Here is a 22,161-nt window from a genome sequence, read left to right as displayed (position 1 = left end):
TGAGAGAACTCACTTTTTTTTTAAGAGGGGGGAGAGAGAGAGAGAGAGAGAGAGAGCGAGACACATTAATGTGTGGCTGCTGGGGTCCATGGCCTGCAACCCAGGCATGTGCCCTGACTGGGAATCGAACCCACGATGCCTGGTTCACAGCCCGCACTCAATCCACTGAGCTACACCAGCCAGGGCAAGAACTCACATTTTAATTATAGGAAGTCTTGCTGTTTTAGGCTGGTCTCAGCCAGTCAATAACTAATGTTACTTAGGTTCTTATTACGATTGTAAGGCACGCCCTTCAGCAATAGCCACCAGGAATAAGTCGCAGGTTCATAACTTACAGGACCTGGACATCTCACAGCACCTGTGGGGCCACGCAGCTAGGTCCCAGATGGAGAGCGTGCCTCGAGATGGCCGGAGGTTCTGTTCTCACTGGGGTGGAGGCTGGAGGTCTAGGTTTCTCAGGCTCACTCGTTACTGGAGAATTTAAAACAGAAGAGGGGGAACTTAAAGCACAGGAGAACAACTGAGTAGCACAAACGTCAGCTATTGAAAGCAATCAGGATCTCTAACACAGATCACCCGAGGAGGCGGGAGGGGGCGTGGCCTGGCACTGCATCTAGTCCTGCGGTCAAAGCTTGCATGGGGGAAAAGGCAGAAAACTGTACTTGAACAACAATAAAAAAATGTTTAAAAAAACATTTTAAAAAAGCTTGCATCACAAAGCAAAACAGAGATCACACTCCACTCTACTCTGTGATGCTGATGCCCCAAGTAATAGGACATGAACTGCCTGGGGACCTGATAGGCGAAAAGTCAAAGGTAGAGCATGTTGTCCCATGGATAGCACGAGTCTAAGTAGGATGATAGTAGCAAATTCTGTAATGGTTATACAAGCAACAGATTGAAATCTGGTCCACAACCCTTGTTCCAGACTGGAAGAGTTCTTCCGTGAAAAGGGGTCAGAGATCTCAGGGGCCCTGAGGAGAATCGGTCAATGATTTGAGTAATATATTTTTTAAGTTTTTATTTATTTATTTTTAGAGAGGGGAAGGGAGGAAGAAAGAGAGGAAGAGAAATATCAATGTGTGGTTGCCTCTCCTGCACCCCTACTGAGGACCTGGCCTGCAAACCAGGCATGTGCCCTGACTGGGAGTTGGACTAGTGACCCTTTGGTTTGCAATCCACTGAGCCACACCAGCCAGGGCTGAGTAATGATTTTTTAAAAATTTTATTGACTGACTCTAGAGAGAGAAAGGAAAGAAGGATGGAGGGAGGTGAGGGGAGAGGAAGAGGGGGTGGAGAGAGAGAGGCAATGATTTGTTGTTCCATTTATTTATGCATTCACTGGTTGATTCTTGTGTGTGCCCTTACCAGGGATCAAACCGGGAAACTTGGTGTATCAGGATGATTCTCTTAACCAACTGAGCTACCCAGGGCCAGGACACTGGGTAATAATGTGGCATATTTTAACATCTTGGGTCGTCTGGTGTAAGTTTAAACCTGTGCTGAGTTGGTAAATTGTTCCAGATCTCATGGAATCAGTCTCTTAGTCCCGAGGCTGGGTGAGCTCCGTTCAATATTTATGTCTCACTCACAGTGAGGCAGGTGGGGTCTCAAAGTTTGGCCTTTCTCGTGTAAGGAAGTAATCAGGTATTTAATAAGAGGCATTTCTATGAAAATAAAAGAAAAAAAGTTAGTGATTGGAGCAAATTATAACACAGTTTCTAAGCCCGAAGAGCTGCCAGTTGAGAAGGTATCTGGATGGCCACGTCTTTTGCAGGTGGATACGTCTCTGGTGATGTCAGTGGGTATCCAAGCAAACATTTTCCCGTGGCTTACACAGCATCAGGCATGAGGCATGGGGATTGTCCGAGCATAAGCTATGGTGGCGATTTCTCTGAAGCCTCTATTGAGTTGTCTCTATCAAGCTCTGCAGGTTCTCAGAGCTCAGGAAAAAAGGGCAGTTTTAGTTCTCGATAAACCCAAGTCAGAGGGTAGGAGAAAATGGAAAAGGTTCATTAGGAGAGCTGCAGGCGAACATACGAGGAACTAGAAGAACCCAGGATGCAGCCTAGTTTACGGGTTGAAAACAAAACCTCGAAGGTGAGTACCTGAACGAGGACATAACACCCACAAGTGTGTTTACAGTGTCGCTCCACCCTCTGCTGCTGGCATCACGTCTTCCTCTGTCTGACCTCCTGCCGTCCTCTTTCCTTACACAGGCGCCTGATCCCATTGCCGCCCCTCCCCACAGCGATCCAGGATAATCTCCCCATCTCAAGCTTCTGACCTGAGTCACGTCTGCAGTCCCTGCTGTCGTGTGGGACACACAGTCACAGATTCGGGACGCTAGGCCATGGACATCTTCAGGGGCCATTATTCTGTCTTCCAAAACTGGGTTAATTCAGTGAAATTGGATTAAAATGAATTTTGCCTGCTTCTTTTTTATTTTTAAAATATGGCTGTCAGAAAATGAAAACTGACCTATGTAGCTTCCATTTTATTTCTTTTTTTTACATCCTCATCCGAGGATATGTTTTATTATTGATTTTAGAGACAGAGAGGAAGGGAGAGAGAGACACACACATTGATGTGACAGAGAAACATCGGTCAGTTGCCTCTGGGAAGCTCCCCCGCTGGGTATAGAACCTGCAACCTAGGTATTTGCCCTGACCAACTCAACTCACAACCTTTCAGTGTGTGGAGGATGCTCTGATCAGCTGAACCACACCGTCAGGGCTCTGTCCATTTCCATCGGACAGCTCTGCATGTTTGCTGGTCCATTTGTTTTCTGTCACCCTCCTAGGAATAGAACATACACTCAAGAAGATTGGGATTTCATTTACCACTGTATCCCTGGCTCTAGTGCAGTTCCCAGAACATAGTAGGCCCTCAATAAATATTTGTTGATTGAATAAATATTATGGATGATTTTCCTGATGATCTGTCTCTCTCACGAACTCTGAGACAACCTCCCCGATCCCCATTCCCACACCAGCCAGTCCCGTGGCTTCCTCTTCTTCTCCCAAGATCAGGGATCCAGGGTAGAAGCTAGATCGGGTGGGGGTGGGAGAATGATTTGGAACAATCCTGGAAGAGGGAGAGAGTAAGGCTGGTTAGAGAAGGAATCCCAGACCAGTAAACATCTTTCAGATGCTGACCCTCTACCTCCAGGACGTGGGTCTGGCTGTTTCCATGGAAATGAATGCCAGGCCCCACCTCATGCCCAGAATGATGGAGATGTGGTTGCCATGACGACCCCACATCCTCAGGATGGCCACATCTGTTGCAGCCAGATACCCTCGGGGTGAAATTAGGGTGATGTGGGATAAGAAGAGCAGCTCGGGGAGGGGCTCGAGCTTCCATTTTGAATCTTGCCTATTGCGCTGCACCACCCACCGCGCTGAAGGACCGCCCCGCTCTCTAGCCCTCAGTTTCTCAACTTCTGTTACGTTTCCCGCTCTAATTCTTGGGCATTTCAAAATGTACACAGGTGACTGTTTCACCGTGGTGGCTCCTCAGTGCCTAGGCCTTTTCTCCCGCAAAGACCTTGCCCTCCACTTGCCCTCATCCCCTCTCCCTCTTCGGTCACCAGGGCAGACACCTGGTCACATCCAGCAGCCACACGGGCTCCCTCCACAATCTCAAGGTTGAGCCTCCCACACCAGCACCACTGTGTGGGCCTTCCCAGCTCACTCCAGCTGGGAGTCTAGACTCCAAAACTCCTTCGACCCCCTCAGGAAACCCCTCCATGCAATAATCCAACCGCTTCCCATTGGCTCCGCCCTCACCCAGTTTAGAGCCCTGCGAATCTTCGCAATCCTTTCCTTGGCCCCGCCCTCAACGCCCGATGGCTTTCACTCACCTGTCACAGAGGGCAGACCCTCAACTACCTGCCTACCGTGGGCGGCAATGCTCTGCTGAGCTGGGGTAGAAACACCCATACCCACGTGGACAGGTCTCACTTTAACTTCAGGACTGTGAACCTCAAGGAAGCGCTACTGTTGTGTGGCGAATCGCTTTTAGAGCCCTAGCCCATTCTTTCTTCTTCGGGTATCCCTATTTTTTTTTAAATTGTGCTAAAAGTTACGTAACATAAAAATTGCTATTTTAACCATTTTTGAACGTCTAATTTAGTGGCATTAAGTATGCTCACAATGTCATGCACTCATCACCTCTACCCATTCCCAGAATTTTTCATCAACACAGGAAATTCTGTTTCCATTAAACCTGAGCTCCGTCCCCCGCCTCCAGCCCCTGGTAAACTCTATTCTACTTTCCATCTCTATGAATCTGCCGATTCTAGGTACCTCACTTAAGTCTGTTCATACAATATGTGTCCTTCCGTGTCTGGCTGGTTTCACTGAGCATACGTTTTCAAGGCTCATCATCTGTGTCAGAATTTCATTTCGCTTCGAGGCACTTTATTTGTGTGTATGTGTCACATTCCTAGAGAGAGTTCCAGGGCTTTCCTTCCTGGGTGCTTTTGTCTTGCCTCCTCGTGGTCCACCATGCCCGCTGTGGTCGTCAGTACGATGAGGCCAAAGCCATGGGAGGGGCCTGTGAAGTTCCCACAATTTTCTCAGCTCTGTGATCATCAATGATTTCAAAACCGCCAGAGGAACCGTGTCTCATTAACATAATTACAGACTGGAAAATGACTCTGGAGCTCAGCCTGATAAGATCTTGGCACGAGCCTCTTTTTGGCATTGGTGATGTTCTTGAACTCTTGAGGACATTCACGCCAGCATTATGGTGGCATAGGAAGATAGCAGCTGAGCCCTGGCAAGTGCAGCTCAGCTGGGTTGAGTGTCATCCCACACACCAAAAGGTCGTGGGTTTGATTCCCAGTCAGGGCACGTACCTAGGTTGTGGGTTCTGTCCCCAGTCCAGGCACACACAAGAGGCAAACTATCACTGTTTTTCTCTCCCTCTCCTTCCCATGCTCCTCTCTCAAATCAATAAGCATGTCCTCAGGGAAGGATAAAAGAAATAAAATTAAAAAATTTTTTTACCAGTCGGGGCACATGCCTGGGTTGCAGGCCAGGTCCCTAGTAGGGGGTGTGCGACAGGCACCCACACATTGATGTTTCTCTCCCTCTCTGTCTCCTTCCCTTCCCTCTCTCTAAAAATAAATAAAATATATTTTTTAAAAAGGTTTAAAAATTTTAATGGCAGCTGAATAGTACCCCACTGTATGGACATACCACATTTTGTGTATCCATTCACACATTGATGGACACTTGCATCATTTCCTAGACTTTTTAATAACTTCTCTCTCCTCAAACTCCAATACCTCCTCCCCTTTTTTCACTCTCAGCAGAGACCTTGCTCCTTACTTCCCTGAATAAAGAAGACCCATCAGCAGAGAACGTCCCCAGACCCCTCCCACCCATCTACCCACCTTTCTTCCTATTACTCAGTGTACCAGTTATCTGTGGCTGTCAATCAACCACCCCCAAACTTCGTGGTATTACATAACCTTTGTATGATATTCACGGAGCCTGTGGTTCAGGAATTTGACCAGGGCACAGCAAGCTCGGCTTGTCTCTACTCCAATGTCTAGAGACCCAGCGGGTGAGACCTGGGGTGACCAATGGCTGGGAACTAGAATCAGCTGGAGGGATCTTTACTCACGTCTAGCAGTTGGTGCTGGCAGTTGCTAGCTGGGCCCTCAGCTGAGCCGACAGCTGGAGCACCTGCATGGGACCTCTCCACACGGTCTCGCTGCATGGGCTAGTTGGGCTTCCTCAGAGCATGGCAGCTAGGTTCTAAGCGTGCAGGCCCTCAGAGCAAGTGGGGAGGGCCTGACTTCGCTGGTCAAGGCAGTCACAAAGTTCTGCCTGGGTTCAAGGGTAGGCAATATAACTTCACACAAAACGCACTCTGTGGGAAGAATGTTAAGGTCACACTGTAGGAGTCTGTAGGATGGGAGAGATTTTTGAGGTCACCTTTGGGAAACACACCTTCCTTACTAGTGACCAGTTGTGTTCTTGAGCGCGGGGCACTTTCTCTCTTGTGTAGTCAAGGACGACATTCCAGCCATTCTCCCCTCCCTCTCCACTGCTGTTCTTCCAGAACCCAGGAATCTAGACCATTCCCATCAATGCACAAACCTGCTGTTCCGTCTTCTCTGACTTCCTATCAAAAAACTGGTGACCAGATCTCACCACTCGCCTGTACTTAATTTTTCTCCACAGAACTTCCCACCATTTAGCACACTCCATATTCTCCTTATGTCTTTTTCATCCATCTCTTCCATTAGAACATCAGTTCAATGCACACTGGGACTTTAGCCTCTGTCCCTCACCATCAGAGCTTTAACCCATAGAACAGTGCCTGGCACGCAGTAGATGCTCAATAAATATTTTTCGATCAAACATTCCAAGTGAAAGTGGTCATTGTAGTTGCCTCCAGGAAGAAGAACCGGGTGAACAGCACACATACTTTGTTTAAAAACATGAGCTGCGGCCCTGGCTGGTGTGGCTCAGCAGATTGAGCACCAGCCTGCAAACTAAGGGGTCGTCGGATCGATTCCTGGTCAGGACACATGCCTGGGTTGTGGGCTGAGTTCCCAGTAGAGGCACACAAGAGGCAACCACACACTGATGTTTCTCTCCCTCCCTTTCTCCCTCCCTTCCCCTCTCTCTAAAACTAAATAAATAAAATCTTTAAAAATTTTTCTGAGCTGCCCTCACCCAACGTGAGGGGTGCTTTTTACCAACCTTTTAAAATTGTGAAATAAGGATACTTCCTCTTTCCCATAAGCCTTTGGGGTCTTCTGCATTTTGTACCCTGACCATATGCTGCCAATTCAAATTAATAAATAATATTATTGTAAAAAAAGTACTTCAGCACCTGGCACGGAATGAGCCAGCAATCGGAAGTCGTATTATTATGATGAGGAGGAATAGGATGAGCACCTTTGCTGGGTCCATGCCCTGCCCGGCTCGCCTCCACTCTCTACCCCTGAACACTCATGTCGGGAACCTGTGTCTCCTCAGAGCCTCCTCTATGCTGGCCCTGGCCCAGCTGAAGACCAGCCCTCGAGGTGTTTGATCTGACCACTTCAGAGCCTTCACCTTGGGCCTGAAGCCCATCAGAAGCAGCTGGAGCTGGGGATCCTCCCCAGATGGGCCTTTGAAGGTGAGATGAAAGCACCTGGGTCACAGCCAGTGTGAATGGCCAGGTGGGACACTCAGGAATGCTAGGGGTGTGCCGGGAAGAGGCTTAGGCTAGGGAGACAAGAAGGTAGAGAAAATTAGCCTTCTGGAGGTGGCCAGGGAATTTACTGTGTACCTGCTGTGTACCCAGATATTTGCTGGACAGTGCTTGGGACACAGTGGTGGCACACCCTCACAGGGCAGTGATGGAGGCAGGCCAGTGACAACCCAGAGGGAACAGTGTTGGGACGGGGCCTCTGATGAAGTCAAGGAGGACTTCCTGGAGGAAGGGAGGTCAAGGCGTTCACAGAGTCTATGATGCCCATGGAGATCAATGTTTTTGGCCACATGGGTCAGCTGCACTGGCCTTTCTGATTCCTGAATTCTCTGAGCTTGTTCCCAACCTCTGAGCCATTGTACTCCCCAGGCATGGTCAGGTGCAGATCAATTATTGTGGCAGCATTTTACTCTTTGAAAGAGTTCCCCTGCTTCTGGTTTTTGTCAACTCCTTTACTTCCTGTCTTCCCAGCTGGAATGTGACCTCCCGCAGCCCCGCTCCCTCACGCTGGCAGGGTGACTGAGGAAGAGCTAGTGCCTGGCAAATTGTTGTTATCGAGTGGAAAGAAGCCAAGATCCCCGGGACACACCACAGTTTGGTGAGGAGGTGGGAGAAGGGAGGTCCAAGCAGAGGGAACAGCATGGGCACAGGCTTAGAGCAGAGAGAGACAGACCCGATGTTTCAGAGACCCCGGGGGAGAAGGTGCGTGACTGGAAGGAAAAGCCTGGGGTGGGGAGGGGCGGAAGAGGAGTGGGGAGAACACAGGAGAAAACAGGGGGAGGAATTGGGAAGTGGGGCAGTGTGGGAGTCAGCTGTGCTCTTACAAGACGGGGTACAAAGGACCGAGAGCTTTGATCCATTGGACAGGTGGACCTGGCCTGATCTCACTGGCATCTTTTTATGTAGGGGCTGAGGGGCCTGGCTGGGAGAGCCACCCGGCTAGCTGGCTTGCAGAGGCTGGGCCTGAGACACTGGCCCGGCCGCCCAGAGCCTTTTAAGTGTTAAGTGTTAAGTGTTAAGCTCAGAACATTCCATGGCAAGACCTTCCGGAACAGGCCGTGATGGCTTGGCAGCCCTGTCCGGTCCGCTCCCAGGTCACTGCCTAGGCCTCCACGTGGCCCAGGCTCGTGGTCCTCTGTGTCCCTGCTCCCAACAGCAGCTGGAGGCGGTACTTTTTATAGAACAGCTCAAATATGTTAATGGGTAATTAAGGGCACAGGGCACAGCGTTCTGGAGGCACAGGGGAGGGCACTGTGAGCACTGCCCTTCTCCCCTCCCCTTGGGGCCCCTCTGGGGGTGCCAGACCGCTCTGTCTGGTTTTCTCTCAGAGGTAGTCTCTCCCATACAAGCACAGAAGGTGAAGTACTCCTCAAGTTGGGAAAGTGATTCTGCATGTTGTCTTTAAACTGAAGTGTATACAGGCATACCTCAGAAATGTAGTGGGTTCAGTCCCAGGCTACCACAATAAAACGAATCAAAGCCTTTTTGCTGGTGGAGGGTGGTGCCTTCAATTTGTAAAAATCACAACATCCATGAAGCGCAATAAAGCAAAGATCAGTAAGAGGATGTTTGCCTGGCCCTGACTGGTGTGGCTCAGTTGGTTGGGTCATCGTTCTACAAAGCAAAAGATTGCCAGTTCGATTCCCGGTCAGGGCACGTGCCTGGGTTGCAGGTTCGGTCCGTACTCAGGGCATGTTCCAGAGGCAACTAATCGATGTTTCTCCTTCATATCAATGGATCTCTCCTTCTCTTCCTGCCTCCCTTCCCCTCTTTCTGAAAACAAATACATAAAAACTTTAAAAAATCAGCAGAGGTGGAGGTATTTACACCATAGGCATTGGCAGATACTATTGATCAGTGCCATGTCCTCCCCCAGAGAGCCAGTGGTTAAATATTTACCAGCACAGCACTGCAATACCCAGAGATTTAGCTCATTCTTTTGTAAAGCAGTGTAGTATCTCATTGCATGGATGAGCCATAAGAGGTTTTACTGGTGTTAAACACGTGCCCCAAACAGGGCCTGGCGTCACTTGTGCCAAAACTCATGCTACCAAACCTAGATTTAATACCTGACCTGACAGCTGTTTCCCTCTGTCTCAGAAACATATTCTTAACCAATCTGGAATTTTCTGGTCAGTGTGGACCCTCTCTCCATCTCCCCTCCCCCACAGAAAGAAGAGGCAAACTGCATGATAAAAGCCTTTATTATTCCCTGCCCCCAAAGATGTCCTGGTCAAAAAATAATTCCCTTTTCCCTTTTGTTAATAGTTTCCTTGCCCTGCCTTGCTTCCTATGAAGACTTCTGCCCTTCTAGTTGCTTGATTTGTGAGTTGCTTACTAAAACCAGTTAGATCTTCAAATGCATTCGGTTGCATTTCATTCTTTAACCCTGGTCTCCTCTTCACGATGGGTGCGTAGCTTGTTTCCAGTCTTTGGCTAACGCAAACAGGGCTTTGGTGATTTTGTCCTTGTGAATGAAGCTCACAAACAAGAAGTGCCGTGTGAAAGGGCACGGGAGTTCTAACGTTAACGCCCATGGCCTCACGCCTCCTGCCTTTGCACAGAGGAGCAATTTCCAAGTCCCCAGCCAGCGGGTCAGAGTGCAGAGGCCTTCTGGGAAGATGCAGCTTGATCGTGTCGCTCTGCTGCTTAAACCCGTTTGTGGCTCCTGCTGCTCCCAGATGGACAAAGCCTTCGGATCCTTCCAAAGCTCAAGCCCTCCATCAGTGGGCCTTGTCCCTTTGTCTTGCAACCAGAAAGTGGCACCAGGACCCCTCACAAATTCTACATTCCAGCCATCTCGATAACCTGCTGTCTGTCCCTTGAAATGGGCTGTGTTCCCACCCACCCCTGCTTGCTCGTGCCTCTCCCCTTTATGGGAGGGAGCTTACTTCCCAGTGCTTTTTCACCAGGTCTATTCCCACTCCATCCAGCCAGCCCCTTTCTGTCTCAAGAGACTGAAAACCTCACCATAACTGTCTTCAGAAAAGGTGGGAATTGATTGGCTCCTCTGAGTGAGAAGTCACCAAAGTGCTGGCTTCAGGCATAGCTGGCTCTAGGAGTTTTAAGTGATGCATGCAGCCAGACTTGACCAATTATCCATCTGTTCTCTTGCACGCCAGCCCCCTTGGGCAGTGCCTGCCAGTCATGGCACATACAAGAGTCAACCAATGGCCCTGTCTGGTGTGGCTCAGTTGGTTGGAGTGTGGTCCGTACACTGAAAGGTCTCCAGTTTGACTTCTGGTCAGGGTACAGGCCTCGGTTGCCAGTTCCATCCCCAGTCGGGGCATGGGCGGGAGGCAACCTACCAATATTTCTCTCTCATGTCGATGTTTCTCTCCCTCTCTCTCTCCCTCCCTTCCCCTCTCTCTAAAAATAAATAAATAAAATCTTTTAAAAAAATCAACCAATGAATGCATAAATAAGTGGAATAACAAATTGATGTCTCCCTCTTTTCTCCCCCCTTTTCCCTAAAATCAATTTAAAGATGGTCAACATCCTGTTATGTCCATTTACCACAGTAAAATACCAGGAGGCTGAAGATGCAAAACATAACAATAAAATAAAATACAAATAAAAAGGAGAAAGAAAACACCCTGGCAGGCCAGGCCACCTCTCTGTACCTCTGCTCACAAGGACGTAGAGCGAGGGTAAAAACAGGACCTCCTCACCATCGTTGAGACGTTGGAACAGGCTAAGGCAGGCGGAGCGTGCAGAGCAGCATCCGGGGTGCAATAGGTCTTCGGTAAACATTAGTCACTGTCACTAAATCAAAATATTGGGTGGATTGCTCAGTGAAAGACACCAGATGCAGGAAGTCGCTGACTTCACTGGGTCAGGCTACTTTAACACAACACCATAGAATGGGGACCTACGAGCAACAGAAATTTATAACTCATAGGTCCGGACGCTGGAAGTTGAAGATCAGGGCACTGGCATGGCCAGGTGAGGGAGGGTCCTCTTCTGCATCACAGACTCACGTGGAGGAAGGGGCGAGGGGTTTTTCGGGAGCTTCTTTTCCAAGGGCACGAATCCCATGCAGGAAGGCTCCACCCTCATGACCTGGTTGCCTCTCAAAGGCCCCACCTCCTAATAGCTTCACCTTGGCGGGGGTGGGGAGGGGGGTAGGTTTCAACCTATGAATTGGGGCAGGGCGGGCACAAGCATTCGGACCATCATATATATGTGAAAAGTGCAGAACAGGCAGATGCACAGAGACAGAAAGCAGAGGAGCGCCTGCCAGGCCCTAGGGGCAGAAGATGGGGAGTGACTGCTTAGGGGGTATGGGGTTTCCTTCTGGGGTGACGGGAATGATTTGGGGTCCAGCAGGGGTGCTGGTCACACAACATCATGAATAGACTAAATGCCACTGAACTGTGTGCTTTGAAATGGTTACTTTGTTTTAAAAGATTTTACTTATTTACTTTTACAGGAGAGGGGAGGACAGAAAGAGGAGAGAAATATCAATGTGTGGTTACCTCTTGCATGCCCCCCACTGGGGACCCAGCCCACAATCGAGGCATGTACCCTGACTGGGAATTGAACATGTGGCCCTTTGGTTCCCAGGCCCACCCTCAATCCACTGAGCCAAGCCAGCCAGCGCTGAAATGGTTAATTTTTATGTTATGTGAATTTCATCTCAAAATTTGTTTAATTGGTATTTTGAAAAAATGTGGAATATATTTTTGATAAAAAATGTACTTACTGATTTTTTAGAAAGTGAGAGGAAGAGAGACAGAGAGAAAGAGAGAGAGAAGGGGAGATGGGTGTTTGTTCTTCTACTTACTGATTCATTGGTTGATTCTTGTATGTGCCTCAACCAGGGATTGAACCCACAACCTTGGTGTATGGGGATGATGCTCTAACCCACTGAGCCACCTGGTCAACAGGTTGGAATATATCTTGATGTCCTTGTCAGGCTGTGAAGGCTGTGGTTTTGTTGTTCTGGATGCTTCGTGCCCATCCCCCTTCCAGGCCTGACACCTCACCCGCACCCCGGGCCTTAGCTGGCATCACGCAGAGCTTCATCACTGGCTCTTTCAATCATTTGCTGTGGGATATTGGGACTCACTTCCCTTTTCTGTACTAGGAGGGGCTTGGGCCCATTGGTTTCTACCATGCCCTCATATTTCATGAACCTGCTTTATTTGAGTTCAAGAGGTTCACCCTACCCTTCTACCCTGAAATGCTGGACTCTCCCCCGGCTCTGGAATGGGGAAAATTAACTTTGCCCAGGGCCTGTTAACCAGCACTCAGCCTGCCCCTCACCTCAGGCTGAAGTGCAATTCCAACACCTTTTGGAGCCAGGCCACCAGCGCCCCCTTCTCTCAGAACGCAGGCGAGGGGCTCTTTGGTCTTTCCGCCCCGGGGTCCAGCTGGCTGCGCCAGTGCGGGGAATGACCCCGCATTCAAGGACTCCGGTATCTCCAGGCGGTCTGAGGCAGCGGCGTCCCAGACACATGATGTCTTTGTCCTCCAGGCCAGCCGATGCCCGATGACACCCACACAGTCCCACGGAGGGGCTGTGCGCTTACCTACTTTGACTATCAGCTCCTGGCAGGACCACGCTCTTCAGAACGCCAAGGCAGGCCTGGGTCCCCTCAGATGCCCCAGTGTGAGGCCTGGCTCACCTCCAGCCAGGTCTCTTTAAAGGGAAAGCTACTAATTACACTAATAAAAGCCCTCCCCCAATATTCTGATCTTATGAGATCACCCGGGCCTATGCTAAGGAGTTTGGCCGTGTGATTTTGCTGAATCCTTCTGCCACCTCAGGGGCGGATTCCACTCTCATCTCGTTTCAGAGGTGAGGGCATAAGTCTCAGAGGTGGCATCGGGCATCTGTGGTGCAAGGTCACCAAGGAGGAGGGAGGGCCTCTCCGTCCCTATTCGCCCCCTTCCCACCATGCCCTTGACCAACATCTTATCCTGCCTCGCTGGAAGCATCATGCATCTTCAATGCAGGTCACCTGAGCCCCAGGTCACCTGTGGGGTCCCAGGGCAGGGCCTCGAAATGGTTGCGCTGAACACAGTTCCCTCAGTCTTGGCTGGATCTGTGGGGAGAGGGGCGGGCAGTGCCCGACACGTCGCCCTGGGCCTCCAGGCCCAGAAACCCGAGTTATGTTGGACCACAAACCACGGGCCCTGCGAGCCTGTGGCTGGGGAAGGCGGGGCGGAGCAGGCCAGACAAACCGGCTCTTAAATAAATCATTACACAGGTTGCAAGGGACGCTCTGGGCCTGTCTCCAGTCCCCAGGCTGCAGCTTCCCTGCCAGGCTGAACGTGTGAAGCTCCAATGCCTCTTCATTGCCACAGACCCAAGGGCCCAGCTTCCTTTTTCTTTTCCTGCTTCTCAAAGAGTGACCCCACATTCCCAGAGTCCCCACTGTAGGCCTGACCTGAGCAAGGTGATGCTGGGGACACCACAGTGGTCCAGACTGCCCAGACCCCCAGCCCAATAGAGGGGACAGACCCATCCTCAGTGTCCACCCAGAGTGGACGGGGCCCAGAGGGCTGGAGGGGCCTGGGGGGGACACCTGACCCAGCCTGGGGGTCTGGAGGACTCGGGGGACCCTGGGGCAAAACCTGAAGAGCTTAGTCAGTGAAGAGAAAAGTGCATGAGGAAAAGCGGTGAGGAGTTAGGCCTGGGAAGGTCGGGATGCAGTAGATCACGTAGTGTTTTTCCAGCTGTTTTGAATTTGAGACACGGGATACTTGAGGGAATGTGTATTTTACTTGCAACACATATGTGTATGTACAGGCGCTCAGTAAATTAAATGAAAATTGCACGAAACAATACTTACTTGTATAATATGCTGTGATATTTAGCTTTTAAAAATTAACTGCTTGAGCTTTGCTGATTTATTTTATGCCCTATGAATAGGCTGACACTTGAGAGGTTTGAAAATATAGAACCCCTGGATGCCAATCAAAGAATGGCATTCCAGAAACAGCAAGTGTGTTCACCAATCTGCCCATCCTCCTCTCCTTCTGGGTGTGCGGTGGGATTTTACTTCCCTCCTCCTTAAAAAAAATATTTATTTTTATTTTTTTAATATTTTATTTATTTATTTATTTATATTTAGAGAGGGAGGTAGGGAGAAAGAGAGAGAGAGAGAGAGAAACATCAATGTGCGGTTGCTGAGGGTCATGTCCTGCAACCCATGCATGTACCCTGACTGGGAATCAAACCTGCGACACTTTGGTCCGCAGCCCGTGCTCAATCCACTGAGCTATGCCAGCCAAGGTTAAAATATTTATTTTTAGAGAAACGGGGAAGAGGGAGAGAAACATCCATGGGTTGTGTCTTGCAGGCCTGAAACTGGCCCGCAACCCAAGCATGTGCCCTGACCGGGAGTCAAACTGGCAACCTTTCCACTCTCAGGCCTGTGCTCAATCCACTGAGCCACACCAGCCAGGGAACTTCCCTCCCTTTTGAAGTCAGCCTTTGAAGTCCAGGAACCTGCATTTTAACACCCAAATGGGAGCTATAAGACTTGGGAAGTTTCTTGGGAAGTTTCAGAAACAATGTCATAGGTGATAAACTCCATGAGGTAAAATGAATTAAAATAAATTTTTACACTGATTCTTTTTTAAGATTTTATTTACTTATTTTTAGAGAGGGAAGGGAGGGAGAAAGAAAGAGAGAGAGAGAAACATCAATGTGCGGTTGCTGGGGGCCATGGCCTGCAACCCAGGCTTGTGCTCTGACTGGGAATTGAACCTGCGATGCTTTGGTTTGCACCCTGAGCTCAATCCACTGAGCTACGCAAGCCAGGGCCTACACTGATTTTTTTAAGAGAGAGAGAAACATTAATTTCTTATTCCACTTATCAATGCATTCATTGGTTGATTCTTGCATGTGTCCTGACCAGGGATCGAACCAGGAACCTTGGTATATGGGGACAACACTCTAACCTACTTAGCTACCTGGCCAGGGCCAACAGTGGTTTTAACTTTAGCCTTTTTATTTTTATCTTCCTGATCTGGCTCCTGCCCACTGCTCCAGACTCATTCCTCAGCAGTTTCCACTGCCACCAAATGGAACTATTCTTGGGTTTCCTAAATTTCCACAATTTCTTGCCTCTGGGTCTTTGTCTTTGTGGTAACCTCTGCCTGTATCCCTTTCCCCCTCCCTTCACTGGCCAGCCCTAACATCCTTCAAAATTCAGCTCCTTCCTCCAGGAAGCCCTCCAGGACCCCACTTCCCAGGCCAGGTATCCCCCTGGGCTCCTCCATCCCAGCCCTGCTCAGTGTCTCCCCCACTGGAGTATGAGCCCAGGTGGGCAGGAGCTAAGCCCACCTCAGCCACAGGGCTGGACACACAGTAGGTGCTCAGAAAAAGTTTGCTGAATGCTTGTCTGAGGGAGGAGGTGAGGCTGTACCTTCTGGAGGTGGCTGAAGCCCTCCCGCTGCCAGATACCGGGTCCTGCCGGGAAGACACCACTTAGAACAACACTCACTTCACAGGAAGCAAACTCAGGCCAGGAAGGGCCGCCCTGCTCTGTGAGACAGCCCAGCCTCCTTCCGACCTCTCTCTCTTTTTTCTTGTAGTTCCAAAGAGCTGCCCCCAACTCCACCCCCGGCCCCCCAAATGATGAAATCTGAATCTGGGTGAGAGGTTTTGCTGAGTGGGAAGAAAGCTGGTCGAGACCAGTTTGAGTATGTTTTCCTGCCCAAGCCTGGGGAGGGCAGCGGGGTGGGACACTCCTGGCCAATCCTGGACCAAACCCTCAAACCTTCCCCTCTTGTCCCGGACTCACCCCCACACTCCTGGGAGGCTCTGGGATTCTGGGGTTACTCACTCCTGGAGCCTCCTCCCTCCACCTTGCCTCCTGTCTGGCAGCCCTGTGCTCGGGGCGCTGGGCGGTCACCAGGCTGAGCTGGGCCAACCCGCATGTTGCCAAACTGGCCCTGGTGACCAGGAGAACTACCAGGTGGTTTTCTGGCCCCCAGCCTGGCCACCTGCTGCCGCAGCACCTAAAACCCAGCTGCCAGGCCCCAGCCCCACCTGGGGCTTCCCAGGCTCCCTTTGTGCTGGTCTGTGAGTAGTGTCTACAGGAACGCAGGAAAGGGGCCTTTGATAAAGAAAGATTTTATTTATTTTTAGAGAGACGGGAAGGGAAGGAGAAAGAGAGGGAGAGACACGTCGATTGGTTGCCTTTCACACGCCCCAACAGGGAACATGGCCTGCACCCAGGCATGTGGCCCTGACTGGGAATCAAAATGGTGACCTTTTGGTTCACAGGCTGGCGCTCAGTCCACTGTGCCACACCCGCCAGGGTGCCAATGCCTTTTGAAAAATGTCTTTTTAACTATAGTTAAGCTACCAGGTGATGTTAGTTTTGGATGTACACTAGGTTCAACATTTATATGCCTTACAAAGGGATCGCCATGAAAGGTCTAGTAACCACCTGTCACCACAGATCGTTATCACAATATTATTGACTGTATTCTGTGTGCTGCGTTTTATATCCCTGCTACTTATTCTATCATGAGAACTTTGCATTTCTTTTTTTTAAAAGATTTTATTTATTTAATTTTAGAGAGAAGGGAAGGGAGGGAGAAAGAGAGGGAGAGAATCATTAATGTGTGGTTGCCTCTCACATGCCCCCTACTGGGGACCTGATCTGCTACCCAGGCATGTGCCCTGACTGGGAATCGAACCAGCGACCCTGTGGTTCCCAGGCCTGTGCTCAATCAACTGAGCTACACCAGCCAGGGCTGTATGTCTTAATAGTCTTCCTCTTTTCCACACAGCCCCTCACTCCTGTCCCCTCTGGCAACATCTGTTTGTTCTCTGTAGATGGTCAATGCACTTGCAACAAAGGCTGGACTATATTTGTGCCGCCGCCGCCCCCCCCCCCCCGCCACTGTAGAGGATGTGGTGCCCTGTCCTATGTGCCTTCTCCTGCACCTGTATCTTCATCTTTAATATTTCCTTTTTTTAATTTTTATTTTTAGAGAGAGGGAAAAGGAGGGAGAAAGAGAGGGAGAGAAACATCGATGTGAGGGAGAAACATCAGTCGATTGCCTCTCATATGCTCCTGACCAGGGACTGAACCCACCACACAGGCATGTGCCCTGACTAGGATTCAAGCCGGCAACCTTTCGCCCTGCAGGACAACGCCCAAGTAACTAAGCCACAGCAGTCAGGGCTCCCTTTAATATTTCTTGACCACCTGATTTATTATTGTCTCAGTTGATTTGACATCTCTCAGCATTCTGTTTTGTGGATGTGGTTTGGTGAACGATTGAAGGAATGTATCACTGAGTTGACAGAAGCCTGGTTGAAGAGTTTGGACTCTACCCCAAGAGGGAAGAGGGAAGCCACTGGAGCCACAGGGTGGGGGTGGGGGTGGGGGCTGGTGACTAGGTTAGATTTGTGCTTGGGAACATTCTGGGCTCTTCTCAATTCTGTGGCTCTGCATATACTGTTCCCTTTGTCTGGAATTCTCCTCCAACTCCTTCCTACTCCAGCTGTGATGCCTCCTCCTCCAGGAAGCCCTTCCTGATCTCCAAGCTGGGTCGAGCACCCATTCTGGGTTGCCCCATCCCACGCTCTGCATCAGCATTGTCTGGGGGTGGGTCTATGTGCTGCTCCAGACTGCGATTCCCTTGAGGGCCGTAGGGACAAGCTTGGTCATCGCTGGATACCTGGTACCACCCATCACAGGGCCCAACGATGTGCTCAGAATAAATGATGGACCCTTGAAGGAAATGCCTCTGCTTTGTGGGGGGAGCTGACTGCAGGGGCAGCTGTGGGGTCTTCTAGGGGTTGAGGGCACAGGCTGGGGTCAAAGACACCTGAGGTTAAATCCCCTGCCCGGATAGGGGTTTGGGGGCACAAGGGGCCTCACTACCTATGTCTGCATCTAAAGTAGTGAACTGGAAAGCTGGTGGGTATGAGATAAGGGTGTGTCCTGTTGCTGCCTCGGGGCTTTGCATTCCTCTTCCCTTTCACCAGCATGCTGTCCTGGTGGGCTCTTCCATGTCCCTCAGGTGTCATCACAAATGTCGCTTCCACCCTGGAGACCCCTCCCTCTGTCTGCTTTCAGTGCTTTTTAGCTTCCTCAGCTCCCTCCCCTCCTGACATCCAAGTTGATTTCCTGGTCTCCCCTCACTAGAATGTGGCAAAAATATTTGTTCTTTTTAATGTTTAACTCTTTTCTCACTGCAGAATCCCCAGCACCTTGAACTGCACTTGGCCCTGAGTAAAGGCTCATATTCGTCGAATGAGTAGAGTGCCTGGGAATTGTCCCCTTGAGTTGTGTCTGGGGGGGGGGTGTCACTGTGTGCACAATGGCATTTACACTCACGCTGATTCGAGGACAAATGGGGAAACTGATGCTCAGTGGGTATATGGCAGAGCCAGGATTCACACCCATGTCTGCGTGGGTTTAGGGCCCATACTCTCCGTGTCTAGCTCAGAGCCAAGCTCACTGGAGTTTCACTCAAGTTTGTTGAATGAATATGATGTTAGACCAGAAGGGTGGGATGGGAGACAGGCCCTTTCTGAAGTAGACAGTGTCGAGGTTGGCAGGATTTGGGAGGGAGCGTGTCTGAGAGACACAGGGAGGAGGCTCACAAGGCCACATGTGCCTGAGTAGTGGGTCCTTTAGACCCTGGGCAAATGCTCAGCTCAGCCTGGCCCGGGTGCCTCACATCCTGTGGGACGTCACCACAAGCCCTTGGAGATTCTTCCCAAGCAGGTCTAAGTCTCGGAACCAGCCGGGAGAGCTTACGACCAGGGCCCAGCAGCGTATGGAGCCTGTCCTGCACTGATCTGGGCCCAAACTGTGTTCTTCAAGGAAAATGACAATATCCCTGACTGGTGTGGCTCAGTTGGGTGTCACCTCCTCCCAAAGTGAAAGGTCGCAGGTCTGATTCCCAGTTATGGCACACACCTAGGTTGTGGATTTGGTCCCCAGTCACATACCAGAGGCGAATGATTGATGTTTCTCTCTCATATTGATGTTTCTCTCCTTCTGTTTCTTGCTTCCCCTCTCTCTAAAAATAAGTAAATTTGCCCTGGCTGGTGTGGCTTAGTGGATTGAGCACTGGCCTGTGAACCAAAAGGTTTCTGGTTCAATTCCTAGTCAGGGCACAGGCCTGGGTTGCGGGCCAGGTCCCCACTAGGGGACACATGAGAGGCAAGCACACATTGATATTTCTCTCTCTCCCTCCCCCCCAGATTTATATAAGTTAAAAAATAATGATGACAACAACGATAGTAGTATAAGGCAACTTTATTAAGATCTAACCTGTACCCCGTCTATGTGCTTTGAACATATGATCTCACTGGACCCTCACAGCACCCAAGGAGTTATCGGCTGTTCTTTTTCTTCCCATTGTACAGATGTGGAGACTGGGGCCCATAGAGGTTGGGACTGCCTGAGGCCCCACAGCTGCTGCAGGGAAAAGCTTTGAGGTGATGGCTAGCTGTAGTCTTTGAGCAAGTATGAGACCCTGAAAGGCTGCCTGGGAATGGGACAGGTGGGGAAGGAGCTAGGACTTCAGCAGAGCCAGGAGGAGCAGGGAGCTATGGCAGGTTTGTACTCGGACAAAGGGAGGTATGGCTGCCTCCTGCAATGAAAGCCAAACTAGTGAGGAAGGTGCTGGTGAAAAAGGAACGAGATTTATTCAGGAGCCCCAGGACCTGGAAAAAGGGTGGACTCCCATCTCCAAGACCATCCTTCTTCCTGCTCAAGCCTGCTGGTCTTACACGGATAGGGAGGGGAGGGCAGGGCTTTTTCTTCTATCCAATTATCTTGCTAGCTTTTAGTGCACTGGGGGCCCTATCCATTCACCTTTCTAGCTTTGGGCGGGCTCAGTGTAAGAACCTCCCCCTACCTCCATCTTGGCCAATGGGAGAGACTCACGGAGCTCCAGATTTCTACCATAAACAGGTTCACTGGAAATGACCCAAATAACCACCTAGAAGGAGTTAGGGCAGCAGCAGAACTGGTATGGTTAGGGCCTTGGGAGGGTGGCGTTCAGCTCCCAGGCTCCCCAGGTGTGGCCTCAGAGCAAGTGACTTCTTATGGACATAAACCCCAGTCTTGCCCATCTGGAGAATGGGTATAAGTGGGACCAACTTCACCAACGAGTTATGAAGATTCCAGAAAAGTCACGCATACGCATTTGTTGAAAATCAGTGAGTGCCTTAAGATTTGTGCATTTTGTTGTGTATGTTTTACCTAAAAAGGACTGCGAGAAAATATTAAAGTCTAGTTCATAAATGCACACTGAAGGGTGTAGAGGGAAAGTGCACTGATAATCCACAACTCACTTTGTCATGCTTTAAAAAAAAAAAAAAAAGCCCTGGCTGGTGTAACTCAGTGGATTGAGCACAGGCCTGCAGACCAAAGGGTCACTGGTTCGATTCCCAGTCAGGGTGCACGCATGCCTGCATTGCAGGCCAGGTCCCTAGTAGTGGGTGTGAGAGAGGCAACCACACATTGATGTTTCTTTCCCTCTCTCTTTTCCCTCTCGCTAAAAATAAATAAATAAAATCTTTTTTTTAAAGGAAGGTGAATGGATGGATGGTGAGAGATAAGATAAATGGCTAGAAATATGATACAGAAAGTAAGGTAAAAAATTGAAGACTCTAGGTGCTGGGTATATGGGGTTTACTGTAAAATCCTTTAAGCTTTTTGTGTTTGAAAATGTTCATAATAAAATATGGGGGGAACTATTTGGTGAAAACATTTGTGAAAGTACTAGCCCACACATTAAATTGAAATATAACTTTTGATGGATGAATTGCAAATTATGTATCTAGTAGAAAGTCAATTACAATCCTAATGTATAATAACTGCCATATAACTCCATCTCATTAAACTCTTACACCACTTGTGTGAGGGATCTGAATTTTACATTCGAGGAACTGAAGTTCAGAGAGGCGATAAAAGACTGAATTTGTTGAGGGGGAGCTCAGTGGGTTGGAGCATTGTCCCGAGAGGCCAAGGTCGTGAGTTCAGTCCCAGGGGTCAGGACACACACAAGAATCAACCAATGAATAAGTCGAACAACAAACTCATGTTTTTCTCTTGTTTTCTCTCCTTTCCTCTCTCTCTAAAATCTTTAAATAATATACATATATATTTTTAAAAAGACCGAATTTAGGGCGAAGGAGTTGTTTCAGGCGGAGTTGATTTTCAAATGAGCCACTAGCGGATCACTTGCACTTTTAAAAAAGTTTTATTTATTGGGTTTAGGGCGAGAGAGGAAGGGAGAGAGAAACATCGATTTGTTGTTCCATTAATTTATGCATTCATTGATTCTTGTATGCGACCCCAGATTGAACTCGCAACCTTGCCATATAGGGACGATGTTCTGAGTGAGCTACCCTGCACTTTGTAGAGATCCTCGCCCGCCCCTGGGAGCTATAGAGGATTAACTCTCAAACCAAAGCACAACTCCTTTGGCGGGAAAACGCGTTTCCCCAACGCCCCTCCCCCTTCCGACCAGTTCCCCACCCAGGCCCCCACCCCCGAAAACAGGCGCTATTGTTATTCTACCTTCTACGGAGATTCGGCCTCTTTCGCTCGGCGAGAGAGAGCGCGGAATGCTCTGCAGCCAATAGGCGCGCTCAGATCGACACCCCCTCCCCCCACGCGGTGTCAGCCTACGGAATTCGGCCAGGCAGCTTCCGCCAACTTGCTTAGAGTCACTCCGCGCGCTCAAGAAGGTGCCTCCGGACTAACAGCTGTTACATCCAGGGCTCTCGGACCAACGCCTTCCGCGCCCGGCCGTCTGGACCTCCCCTCTCGGACCCAAGAACTTGGTTCCCTTCTTCCCGGAGCTCCATATCCGGCCCCCAGACTCAGGCTCCCGAGCCCTCCGTTTCCAGGACCCAGGTACTCCCATTCCCCGCCTCCCGGATCCAGGCGTCCGGGATCTGCACCACGAGGACCGCGCCTCCTGAAGACTTCGGCCGCGTTG

The 22,161-nt window shown here is 49.9% G+C and overlaps 2 long non-coding RNA genes across 2 annotated transcripts; both read right to left on the bottom strand.

The window, feature by feature from the left end:
• Positions 1–1,827: 1,827 nt before the first annotated feature.
• Positions 1,828–2,488, bottom strand: LOC118497492. The gene is made up of 2 exons (XR_004900016.1): positions 2,109–2,488; positions 1,828–1,943 (listed from the first exon to the last, which is right to left on the bottom strand). It is a non-coding gene; the product is annotated as an uncharacterized LOC118497492 (long non-coding RNA).
• Positions 2,489–14,050: 11,562 nt separating this feature from the next.
• Positions 14,051–21,818, bottom strand: LOC118497590. Its single transcript, XR_004900124.1, has 2 exons — positions 21,738–21,818; positions 14,051–14,238 (listed from the first exon to the last, which is right to left on the bottom strand). It is a non-coding gene; the product is annotated as an uncharacterized LOC118497590 (long non-coding RNA).
• Positions 21,819–22,161: the final 343 nt, after the last annotated feature.

The sequence above is a fragment of the Phyllostomus discolor genome, chromosome 12, assembly GCF_004126475.2.
Source record: "Phyllostomus discolor isolate MPI-MPIP mPhyDis1 chromosome 12, mPhyDis1.pri.v3, whole genome shotgun sequence".
Taxonomy (NCBI): Eukaryota; Metazoa; Chordata; class Mammalia; order Chiroptera; family Phyllostomidae; genus Phyllostomus; species Phyllostomus discolor.
The sequence above is the reverse complement of the archived record's forward strand: the minus strand, read 5'-3'. Positions and strand labels throughout refer to the sequence as shown.